This window comes from Vigna unguiculata, chromosome 9, assembly GCF_004118075.2.
Source record: "Vigna unguiculata cultivar IT97K-499-35 chromosome 9, ASM411807v1, whole genome shotgun sequence".
NCBI lineage: Eukaryota > Viridiplantae > Streptophyta > Magnoliopsida > Fabales > Fabaceae > Vigna > Vigna unguiculata.
The window spans coordinates 1,743,957-1,757,081 of record NC_040287.1 but is presented as its reverse complement, the minus strand read 5'-3'; positions in this window follow the sequence as shown (position 1 = coordinate 1,757,081).

Sequence of the window (13,125 nt, the reverse complement as noted above, 5' to 3'; positions counted from 1 at the left end):
ATGTTAAGGAGGTTGGTAAAATTAATATTTTATTTAAATAATAATATTTTATTAAAGAAAATTGGTGTCAAGTCATAGTTATTTATGAACAGTGGTATCGAAATATTTTTTTCCTAAAAAAAAAATATTACTCAATATATGATACAATGATGTTCGTTTAGGATAATTTCTATAGAGTTACTTTTATTCCTTCTGAACCTAACGTTTACATTAATTTACCATTTAACTCATTAAATTAAGAGAAGTGTGTAAAAATGTAGAAGAAAGAATGACTCTGACTTTTCAAAACAACAACGCAGAGAGTAATTAGCTAGAACTTGCGCACCAACCTCTCCCTGCCTGCCACGTAGCCCCAAACCGCGGAAATAAGCTTGCAGCTGAAGCTACCAATTGCATAGCACCACCTTCGCATAAACCTATAAATACGTAATAACATTTCATCAACCTCAACCCACAAAACCGTTCATTGTTTCTTATACCAACTTCAATATACGTTCATTCCCTAAATCTTCATCAAGTCTCAAACATCATGAGTTCTAAAAACATGATTCAAAGTGCTCTTTGCCACACCACAAGACCTGCTCCTCGTACCAGTAACACCACTTCTTCGTCCTCAAGAACTTCATCTGCAGCAACTATTCAGAAAGTGTTTTCAAGAAAGTATGAGAAGAAATAAGAGCAATCGTCTCCGTCCGAGACTTCTTCTCTCCCTCGGAGATGGAGATTTCATTGCGTTGTTCTTCTTCTAAACATTTCATATTATTTCATTACACATTTATTCTTTATGTATTCACTTTGATCCTTTGTATTCTACACACATTATTTTCATTAATTCAATATTTCATATTCAGTTTCATACATTAAATGTTGTAATAGCATCGAGATGTTTTTTCTCATTTCTCTTCTTCCTCCACCGTTGCACCAGTCAACCACCACCCTCTTCCTCTTTTCTCTCCCTTGCCTTCCTCCTCCGCCCTTTTCCACCGCCTCCACCACCTCACGTCACACTTTCTCTTTCCCTCACCTTCTTCTCAATTTCTATCTAAAAAACTCAACTTGCTATTTCAAACATTTCACACGCAGCCCATAACACAATTTTACGAAAAATGAGGTTTGGAAAAAACGATAACACTTGTCCACGAATATAGTAATGAAATAACCAGCGAGTTTCGGAGCAAAGCATGGCGATTTACGAAAACATTTGTGTGTGAAAACGAAAACTCTACGGGAGAGTGGTTATGGTGCATGGCTTGTGCCACAAGTAGAGAAACCGTCAACGGTGTGAGTCTGTGTTACCTCCATGTATTTTCACACAACCTAAACCAAATATTATATTATAAATAAAGTAACGATCCGCGGTTCCCACACGCCTTAGGCTATAACGGACTCAAACGGCGTCGTTAAAACGTATACTATTTCGTTGCCAGCTTTTAAGTATACCAGACGCCGTTGACATTCTATGATGACGTTGTTTAACGTAATGGAGATTTTGAAAAATACTCGTAAAGGAAAGAAAATAGAGATAATTATTGTTTTTCCTTTAGAAATACCAACATAGAATTGTCCATATGTGAATACTTTAAAGTACAACTTTTTTTAAAAAAAATTATCTTTCAATTTTATGGATTGTCATAGCAAAAGTGATTTTGGAAATTGTCTTCTTTAGAATTTAAAATACAATTCAAAATCAGAAGACACTAAATTCATTTTTCATATAAATATTTTTTCCTCTGACTACGGTAACATTTTTAGCATTAACTTATATATTATTACATAATAAAAGTAAACAAATAAGTTGAGTATGAGTCTTGCAAATTTTATGTCTTATGATACTATTAAAGAAATTGTTGTTAATTTTCCTAATTGTACAAAGACCAAAGCCATACATAAAGGAATAATTCAACTTCGTGATGAAACCATTTTGAAAGATGTCTTGTTTATACCTGATTTCAAGTACAATCTTATATCTGTTTCCAAACTTGTTTTACATTTTGATGTGCAAGTGAATAAAATCATTTGAAACTCAGAGACAAAATCAATGTGCTAAAGAGATAGATAAAATCAGTGCTGAAGAGAACAAAATCGAACAAAAGAATTTGAAATCCTAACCAAAATCAATGTTGATCAAAGAGAACAAAATGGAAAATTGTATTATTTATAGATTTGTTTGATCTAATAGTATGTTTTATCTTCTTTCTTACGTGGTATTCAAAGTTGCATACCTTTTACCATAACATAACCTCCACTTAAAAAAATGGTTTGGTGTTGATATCAATATCAGACAGTGTTAATCAAGTGTAGTTGCATGTTTAAAATTACGAAGACCCATATTCAGGTGCTACTTTAAAGATATGATCTCTTTTTTTAATACGCATTTTTGTTAATTTTCAGTAATTTTTTATTTTCTTTTACGTTCTTCAAATAAATTCTACTATACTTTATTTAATATTTTTTTAGTTGTTTAGATGAAATTGAGTATTAATATACAAAATCTAAAAATATAGATTATTTATTTAGAAAATGTAGTCTGAAAATAATGAAATTTTAAAATGTATTGTGAAATATGTAATTTGGAATGCATGGATCGTGTAATATGAAATGTATTTTCAGATTTAAAAATACATTTTGTAATTGAATGAGAACATGTTTCCAAATTCTGCAGTAAGAAATATAAAGCATGAACATTTTAGACTTTTCCAACACCTTATGGAGGTGCAAGAAAAAATTATGGAAGTGGAGAGCGTAACTGTCTTAACCATTGATCCATTTTCTTCCTCAACCCACCGTTATCAAAGACAATTATAGCTTCTAGTGGCTTTCTTTTTGCACCCTCATAATTTCCTTCTGCGCCTCATAAATATGAAAATTCTAACTTCATCCTTTTAGCTTTTGAACAAATGACTTTTCAGTTGTGCAGTTCCGAATTTGTTTAACTTTTCATGTAATATGAAAGTTTTTTGCTTCTGAATAACATAAATTAAAAAACATTATTTACATTAAAATAAATTTTTGAATTACACACTTAAAAATCTTATTTCTTTTTTTTTTCATCATAATTCAGAGTCAATTTTTGTATAATTCAGAGTCAATTTTTGTGTAAGAAACTTTATGATTAACATTGTTGCATAATCCGAAACTCATTTATGAAAATCAGAAGAGCTTCCATAAAAAACGCAGTGTGAAGGAAAATGAAAGAGATAAAAAAACATAGAAACAAAAGAAGGACCATCAACGAGTTTGTGATTATGAAAATTAGTACCAGAAATTTGTTGTTCATAATTTTCAAAATATTTCTTTCATTCATGGATTAAATTTATCGTCAAACATTTTATGACAATTTTTTATCATCGATTTTTTATGGAAAATTTTCTTTTATCGACATAATTTTACTATTACTAATGTATTTTATTCATCAATAATTCCATTTTTTTTCTTGTAGTATTAAGAGAGGGGGAAAAACTCATTTTAATCAAAGTTTTCTGCAAATGATATACGCCTATGTTTTTTTATAATGAAATTTTGTCACTTAATTAATTAATTTTTATTACAGCAACTTAAACATCCATTGAATTTAAAAATATTGTAACAATTTCAAAAAATAATAATAATTGCATTCAATAATTACATCCAAATAAATTATACGTGAGGTATATCAATACTAGAAATATAAAATTAAAATTTGATATCAATGATTTTTATTTTTTTATTATAAAATAAATATTAACAAAATAAATTAAAACTACATAAATGCAAAATTAATTACTTTTTAAATCCATGTATTTTCATGGAATGCTATCTAACAAAATAAATTTAAATATTTTTTTCAATTTAATAAATTTATTATTCTATAATTAGTTTATTTTTTAAATTTAAATGAATATCTACTTTGATTAAAATTAAATAAAAATAATTTTTTAATTTATTATTGATCTAATTAATTTAATATTTTGCTTTCCATCATATCAATTAAATTTCTATTGTAAGTCTTTTATTTATTTTTTCTCACTTTTTTTTATTTATTCAAACAATTTCATTATTTTTTTTCATTTTTTATCAACAGTAACTGATATATAAATAAAAGAAGGAGATATTACAAATATTTTGACCCATATACAATATTAATAACAGACTTCAATCCAAACACATCATTCAAGTATATGTGCATAACGTAATAAAAAAATTGGAACAAGATGGTCGCCCCTTCCTTAAAACTGTATTTGTACCGGTTTCTGTTTGTCCAATTATTCGATTCTTGTATTTAATAAGATGAGTTAAATATATTTTTGGTTCTTTAATTTTGGTGAATCTTGGAATTAGTTTATTTTAAAACTATGGATCAATTTAGTTATTTACCTTTCAAAATAAGTAGATTTAATCATTTTAATCAAATTTTGTGAGATTTATTTGATGTTTCGTACGTATTTTAGAATTGTATTTGAGTTGTTTATATTGTTTGACACATTTTTATTTTAATGTTAAGCCAAATACTATATTGAAACGCGCTTGAAATATCAAATAAACTTAACAAAATTTGATTAACAAGACTAAATTCACGTATTTCAAAAGATGAATGACTAAATTGATCTAAAATTTCGAAATGAACTAATTTCAAAATTTACTAAAAATTAAGGGATAAAATACATATTTAACCCTTAATAAATTTGCATCAGTGACCCGTCAAATTTTTAATTCAAATACAACATATTATAAGCATAAGAAATATTTTCACATTTCTCAATTTTTCATAAAATTGGATAAAATAATAGGACATTAATTTCCATAGTTTCTTCCTCTCTAATTTTGGTGACCATCCAAAATTCTCCCTCTCCACAAATTTATTTTCTTATAGTCTCCAATGATCTGAAAACATGAGAAATCTAGAACTAAGAAAATAATTTAACTAATATAAATATATCATGGTAAACTAGTTAACAACATTCTTCCAATCCCATTTTTTGAATTGGTCTCTTTTGACTATATGCGTTTACCTGCATGAGAGAGATAGAGAAGAAGAAAATTATTGATTAATTCATTTGCGTTTACTTATAGTCAAATAGTCAAAGCTATTATTTATATCTTATTATTCCACTACTTTTATTGTATTATTTTTTTCTCCAAATTATTTCTTTATCAATTTTCTTGTACTTCATCAAACTGTCTAGAAGTAAATTACAAGAAATTTATTAAACATAAATTGATTTAAAGTACTCACCACACGGTAGATTAATTTACTTTATAAAATGCGTTAGAAATTGAGAATTATTGGGCTTGAAATAAGTCATTAAATCGGTTTCCAAAATTAACATTTAAGCCTTTTTGACTTTTTTTAAACTTAAAGATAATTAGTTCAATCTTTATAAACAATTTTCCATGTAGTAACTAATTAAGAGTATATTGAGAGGAAAAAATTTAATGTTTTTGTTCCGCTACCAATTTTTAATAAATGAAGTGTTTTGTTTATAACTTTTTTTCAGGGCATGACCGGTCAAATCTGTAAAAAGAAAAAAGAATAAGAGGATAAAAAAAGCAAAGGAAGTAATTTGTAAAATAAGTTATTTTACAAATTATTCAATCAAGTGGTCCTGATTAAAATTTGACCGAATCGGCCACGACCAAAAGTTAGTTAAGTAGGTCCTATCAAAAATTTCTGTCAAATTCGATCAAGTCGATCCTAAAAACACAAATTTTAAAAAATTCAATTTAAATTTCTTTTATAAAAAATAGATTATGGATTTTAAACTTCATATAAATATTTGAATTGAATTTTTAAAAAATTCAAACTAGTTCAATTGAAAAAATGGATTTGAATCAAAAATCTGATATAATTTCTTTAAATCTAAAATACATGTGGATTGGATTATTAAAAATTCATCGATGATCACCCCTAAAATAACAACCCCTAAAATAACAACGTAGTCAAACGATTAAATGTAAAAAAACTTTTTTTCTATTTTATGGTCTTATAAAATGATATTTACGGTGTATATATATATATATATATATATATATATATATATATATATATATATATATATATATATATATATATATATATATATTCTGACTTTATCTATGGTCTATTAATCTTCTACCATAATCAAACTTATTACCTATTTTAAATTAAATAAGATAAAAGCTTGTAATTAATTACTTGTTAATGATTAGAATGATTAGGATTAGAAGTGTACCTTTTGGAAGATCATCTGTTCTTGGGATAAAAAATTGCCTTGGCAGTTGGAGGGTTCTTAGCCCCTGAACATGAAGAAGTTGAGGTACTTCCCTTAGGTGGAGGAGGCCTTGTGGGAAGAAGAGCCTCTGGAACATTCACATTCTTGGAACTCATCACACACCACTTTCAAAAAATCAAAAACCTTATTTTGCTACCTAGGGTTTACTAATCTTGTCTTTCGATTCTACTTCAATAGAACATCAGATATTTATATCTATTTCAAAACCAGACAACGCGTTCCTTTCGTCACATTTAGCTTCGTTGAACGTACAAAGAAACGTAATGGTGAAGGACATGGAAATTTCATTTTCCATTACTATGAATGATTTTGTTTTTTTAAAAAAAAAAACAAAGAGTTGAATAGGCATTTCGTAAGTAACATAATTGAAAATTTACACAAAATTGGTGAGTAATAGTTGGTAGGCATGGATTTTGGTCATGTCGTGCATTTTGGTTTTGTTAGACTGTAACTATACGCGGGTTTGATTTTGCATTTATTATATGTTATTATGTTATTCTTCTGACTCTCTTTTGGTGAACTATTGAGGTAAACTCAACTTCCATAAATTTAAAACATTTTTCTGTAATTTAAAGATGGAAGTTCACGTATTATCTAAGTTATGATATACCATTGTGTTATAAATTAATATTAATGATATTTAGTCAAAATCTATATTGCCGTATGGGATGGATTATTTATTATTATTATTTTCATATTTTGAAAATGGGTTGCACAGAATGCTCTTATGAATTTGTATTTTATAAAATCATTTTTCATATAATATAAAGACTTGATTCTCTTATTATGCCCACTTTGTTATTTTAACATGCGAATTCATTATTAATTTATTCTCTATAGCTTTAAAAATTCTCAAGCGAATAAGTGTTTTAAAATTTGATTTTTAATTATATATTCAATTTGTTTTCTTTACCCTCTAATTTCTAGTTAATATTGTTTTTAAATTTAACGATAACAAATATTAGCTTTTCGTTTTTATCATTTTCTACTTTTAATGAATATCAGTTATTTACGTTTTAAATTAATTGTTTTCCTTTGATAGTATTTTCTCCTTTTAATTATAACCCAACTTTCACTTATTTCTTTTAAGTAGCTATCCACGGTTTGTAAATTAAATATATTCATCCATGTTTTTATAAATTTTTTTAAATAAAAAAAATGTGTATATATGAAATTATAGTTAATTTGAATTAAAACACTGATATTAATTATTATAAAAGGAAATACGCGGTATGTTAAGTGTTCAATATGGATAGATTTTTTTAACATAGTTATTCATATAAATCATAAAACCTTCAACATTATGACTCTAATTAAAACGAATATGATAAAGAGAGTGGTGATTAAAAATGATATCTTTGAGACATATATGTTTCATCTTTCAACAGCATGATTTGCCTTATGAAGATTATAAAGTGATTATTGCTATCTTTTTAGTTAGGTAAACCATTGTAACTTTATTTCCACACGAAATTGCATGGAATAGAAAGGTCAACTACAACTGATTTAATGCACTATGATTCAGAGTAACAACTTTTTTAAACCTATCTAAATCAAGTGTCATGATTATAGTAAGTATTTGTTCAATGAGATCAATTATAGTAAAATTAGATTTAAGTATTCCAATCCATATTTGTATTTATATAAATAGAATTACTTGGTACAACTTTTCAAATATAAATCAACATTAATAATTCAAATAAAATATTTAATACAATTTAATATAACTAAAAGTTAGTTTCAAATTGAATAATCTTGTTCTTATTAACTTTTTAAAATATATTAAGTTTTGTGAGTAATATATTATTTGTCATGAAAATATATTGAAAATAAACATAAAATGATATTCAACGCATCCGCATTCATAATTAATAAAATGCTGTTAGAATTAAACTTCTTAAATATTTTAATTTTTTACAGTATCGATTATTATAATTAAAATATATTGTAAGAACTTCTTTTAATTAAAGATTATATTTCTAATACAATATGATTATGACTTTTGTTTGGATTATTTTGGGATTATTTTACCGTTATATTGGAAATTAATTAAGAAAGCATTTTGGATCAGTTTTAGCGATTTTTTAATTAATACACTTCTATTAATTTGTTGACTCTGTATCTAATAAAATGAGGGTAACAGTGTGATTATAAGTATATAAGTATTTAGCAGGTATAACAAATTGATTTTCTTGAAATCTTATGATAAAAATGTAATTAGGTACATAATTGATTTGTAGAGACCAATGAAAATGTTGAAGACAACCTATATGATCTTATAGATGAATAAAGAATAAGGCAAACAACTAGTTCGAGAGAATAATTGAAAACAACTAGATTGTACATTATTAGGATGATGAGATCTAAAATAATGTCGATGCACAATTAATTTGTAAAGCAAATTTGTTTAAATAGATTTAAGTTGTCAATACCAACTTATAGTTGTTAGGAAAAATATTAATCAAAATAAATAATAATAATTATTATATAATAATAAGAATAAGACAAAAATATGGATAACAAATGATTAAGCTAAATAGCAATAAAAATAACAATATAGAACAAAATTATAAATAAAGTAAGAAGTAAAAGTAGTTTGGGTTGAGATATGCATATCTTTAAAGAGAAATTGTCCTCATTACATATGGTAAAACAAAATTATTTGCACTTCTCTCCTAAAATACAACAACATGTCAGATCGATCGAATACAATGAAGAATCTTTGAACCTTATAAATACTAATGTCTTAACAAACAATACAAAACATAATACTTTTAACACTTCTACGAGTTTATGTATTTTTCTTTTTGTATCTTTTTCCCATACACATAAGACATAGGTAGTATGTATAAACAGAGAAGAGACCAAAGGATTAATGATAATAAATAATATTTACATTTAAAATTAATATTGCATAAACATCACTAACAACAAAATTTTATTTTAATTATCTATTTTTTAAATTATATTAAATATTTCCAACAATAACTATAAATATTCTGAAAATATAAATGTCACAGATCAAGATGCTATGCTAAATATCATTGTTTATATCAACTATTGTCTAATTTAAATGTTACAAAAAATGCATAAACTTTTTTTGGCAGGTAGCATAGAAAAGTCTATTATCATAAATAAAAAAAATAAGAGTGGATGACAGCGCAAGGGGCTGTTTAAATGTCTACCGGAGGTTACTTGTAGTTTTTTTTATTTATTTTTTATCAGTAAAAGAATTATAAATTTGAGAGTATTTAGAGTATCTAACTTAATTACAAAAAATAAAGAAAGCCAATATAAATAAAAGGAATATAAAGGGTAAGACATTCTAGATTACTGTTATTTTATAATAACTTGTTTATTTCAACGAAAACAAAACACTGATACTTTTTAAGAAGTGAGCAGAAAAAAATATATGGAACAGAGCTTGAAGCATATAAATGGTTGATTTAAATTAGTGCAACTTTTTTTTGGCCTACACTAACTGTGGGTTTTAAATTATTAAAATAAAATACTTCGGTCAACAATGTTTAGCAACTAAAGCAACTATATTGAATAAAAAATCACAATACTGTTTTTTAGTTATTTAATTAGTGATTGACATCGTTGACTTTACCTGGGTTAGTGACAAATACCCTTGACTTTAGGGGCTGACCATATGATGCCAATTGTTCAGGAAAATGGTATACGGATACCATTTCATTTTTCTACACCAATTCAACATCTAAAAAAATCCAATATATTTTTTTTAAAATTCTTTTAAATCATTTTATATTTAAATTAAAAATATAATTTCATTAGTGTTTTATATCATTATCAATTGCTAAATTTTCTTAGCAATTAAAGCACTTTATAATTGTTGCGTTTTGATCCCATCAAGGTTGCCAACATGTAGCTAAATGACATTTCGTGGCAACATATATACTAGTTGTTATCTAAGGTTTAAATTGGAATGAGAGAATATTAACTTTTATTTCGACAAGTAGTTATATTTCTTAATAATTGTTACTTAAATACATAATTTTGATTATATCTTCGCATATTAATCCAAATTTATAATAATTATATCATGGGAATTCTGTAATTCTTCACATTTCAGAAAATTATGAATAAATTTTATAAGGTCTACAAATTTTAATGTTACTATTGAAATCACTCTCACGGTCTTTATTTTTTTCAAACCTTGTGTTAAAGAAAGGTCAACGTTGTTATCAGATTGCATCGTTGTCCATTGTTAGTGTCAGTATCTTTGATTTGGATTTTAAGAACCCTCAAACTAGTTCTTCTATCAGTTTCGCCGACCAAAAGGAAAGAAAGTATTCTTCTATTATTCATCTCTTTCTGACAGTCTTCAGAAGTACTTACCTCACAATTCTGTAACCTCATATTCAAAAAGAGATTTGACTGAAAATCAATGAATTTTGTTTTTGGCCTACTCTTTTCTATATTGAACTTACCGTAAAAAAATTAAAAATAAATCAACCTTATAGTTGAGACAACAAGCAAAATCAAAGATTTGAACCGAAATCTAAGACACTAAATCATGACCACATGGTTGAGGAACACTTATTTATTACTTGTCACACCTCGTACAATGGATGAACTTTAATTTGGATGAGTACAAAGCACACAAACCAAATGACTCAGACTTAGGTAAATATGGGATTACGAACTGTGCAATTGTAATCTCCACAATTAGAAGCAAAAAAGAAAATGAAGAAGGAAACCCTAAGTGCAGAAGCACGGAAAAACAAATAAAGTAATAAAAAGTGACTACAATAATAAACTATAGCAACCATGCTTTCTGTTATTTTTAGAATCATGAATTCCTCAAATATGAGAAATGCATATACGAAGCAACTTATATGGGTATATATGATGCTTACTTTGAATTACAGAGAATAAAAAAAAATGACATAATTCTTAATTATCATAGATAATAACACCTTTTGAAAATCATCTATTCTTGGGATAAAATATGTCCTTGGTTGTTGGTGGCTTCTTTCCGCTGGAGCTGGATGAAGAAGTTGAAGCAGTGTTCCGAGGTGGTGGTTTTGTAGGACAAATGGCCCTCTGAATGTTGGTGTTGTTGGAACTCATTTTACGTAAGGGTTTTCAGAAAAACAAAAATGAAGTTTCTTAAGCAATGGCTAGTTTCACAGCTGTGTAGTTTTTGGCACACCACTTCCAAAACCGCAGAGGTATTTATAAGGAAGATTTTAAGCCTTCATGTGCCTACATTCAAAGAAGGAACTTACCAAGTAATTTATCTGATTGTGATTAATAGGAAATTTATATTTTCGGTTTCCACATATACGGTCTGGCGTAAACTACCCAGGTTTTTATGGTCAATAAATATTTATTTCATAAACACTTAAACTAATATATCTAACTTTTGTAGTGAAAAATTGAAGTGATGCTGATGCCAACCCTCCGTATCAACATGGAAGGAACTTACCAAGTAAGTTGATAGCAATTACATGAAAACAATATTTTACGTTGTCACATATATATATGACGTAAGACATATATATGGTGGAAACTATAACCTAGAAAAATTGACCATGCATGTGGGAAGCAAAAGGTACACTTGATTTATGGTGACTAAGAAAAGGTCGTGCCTTTGGTTTTGGTTTGTTTTTATAGGAAGTATAATTTTCCAATATCACACGACTTTAATGGGGGGAGTAGCCATGTCTTTGACTGTTTGAATTAATGTGTGAAACCTTTTAATATTACAGTGAAATTAAATGCATTTTCTTCTTGCTACATCTTTTCCTGCGAAATTCAGCTAGACTCTCCATTCAAATTGAAAAAAAAATGATACCATTTCATTACCTATCGTTAACTTGTATCTGATTTTGTTTAATAGTGTTTTATTTGGTAAAAAAATATATAAAAAATTACTATATTCATTATAATTATTCATAAATATTTTCCAAAGAATATGTAATTTATCTTCGTTACTAAATATATATAACATCGTCCTTCATAAATATATACATATCTTCGTTACTAATTTATAGTTTAGAGTGTAGAAGGTTCCTTGACATCGTCCTTTCTTTTCTGCTTTTCCCATTTGTTGATGGTCAATGGAAGGTATTCTTTAGATTTTAATTTTAATGGTCAAAGTCGAATGTTTCTGTTGTGAACACAACTTTCTTTTCTTTTTCCTCCCAATTGGTTGTTAATTTGAGCTTGGTCAGAGAAAATTATCCAGCCTTACACTTGGACATGTTTGCTCAGAGAAACACTAGTTATCCAGCCAAAGAATATGTTTACTACAATTTTCTACAATTTTAATTCCTCTTTTGAATTCCATTACTCTTATTCAAACAAGTTCTTCTTAAATTAATGAAGCATGTTATGACAACATTTGAACCTAGTTACACCCCCTCACCCTCCAAAATCGTAAATTCCTTAGAGAGAATAGGTAAACAGTATAAACTTATATCTAAGTACTCTTTTTGATGAAATTTGGAATGATATTTTAGTTGAAAATGTTTAATTAAGAATAAAAATGTTGTACATTCTTTTTCTTTATACTAACCACTAAAAGAGGTTTTCAATTTAAATAATTAAAGTAAAATAAAAAATGCTTCGTTGAATTCAATAGAAATATTAAAAATTATGATAAAAAGAACAATTTTACTCTAATGCTATATGAAAAAAAAAATGAGTTCAGTATTTTCTTTTGGGCTTTGTGAAGCAACAACAAATGCAGCTGGGAGGGGATTATATACACCACTCGTGTTTGGGCCCATATAGGTGTTGTGCTGTTCCATTAGGTCCACTTATTCCATTTATGAGAAAAATGGATCTTAATCACTTTTTGTTCTAATCTTTTGTTCGAAACTTGGTAATTCAAATATATATAAAA